Source organism: Corvus brachyrhynchos, unplaced genomic scaffold (assembly GCF_000691975.1).
Source record: "Corvus brachyrhynchos isolate BGI_N302 unplaced genomic scaffold, ASM69197v1 scaffold257, whole genome shotgun sequence".
Taxonomy (NCBI): Eukaryota; Metazoa; Chordata; class Aves; order Passeriformes; family Corvidae; genus Corvus; species Corvus brachyrhynchos.
Genome location: NW_008239119.1, coordinates 17793 through 18266, shown reverse-complemented (window position 1 = coordinate 18266; position 474 = coordinate 17793). Strand labels below are relative to the sequence as shown.

The window sequence follows — 474 nt, the reverse complement described above, 5'->3', positions numbered from 1 at the left end:
GACGCGGCAGCCACAGCTTCTCTGGGCAACCTGTGCCAGAGCCTCACCACCCTCACAGAGAAGAATTTCTTCCCAGTATCCCATTCTACCCTGCCCTCTGGCAGTGGGAAGCCATTCTTCCTCCCTGTCCTGTCCCTCCAGGCCCTTGTCCAAAGTCCCTCTCCAGCTCTCTTGGAGCCCCTTTAGGCATTGGAAGGGCCTCTGAGGTCTCCCCGGATGAAGACCCCCAGCTCTCCCAGCCTGTCTCCAGAGCAGAGGGGCTTCAGCCCTGAGAGCGTTTCCATGGCCTCCTCTGGACATGCTCCAGCAGCTCCACATCTTTCTGATGTTGGAATCCCCAGAGCTGGATGCAGCTCTGCAGGTGGTGAATCACCTGGAATGAGGAAAAAAAGAATGAGGAGCTGTTGGACCTCAGAAATGTCACATCCCTGCAATGACTGGATGCAGTAGCAGCACCTCTTTTGACAAGAACAA

The 474-nt window shown here is 55.9% G+C and overlaps 1 protein-coding gene across 3 annotated transcripts in view; it reads left to right on the top strand.

Moving 5' to 3' along the window:
- The window catches only part of YTHDF2 (YTH N6-methyladenosine RNA binding protein 2), a 21506-nt gene that overhangs the window by 19950 nt on the left and 1082 nt on the right, over positions 1-474 (top strand). The window lies entirely within an intron of this gene.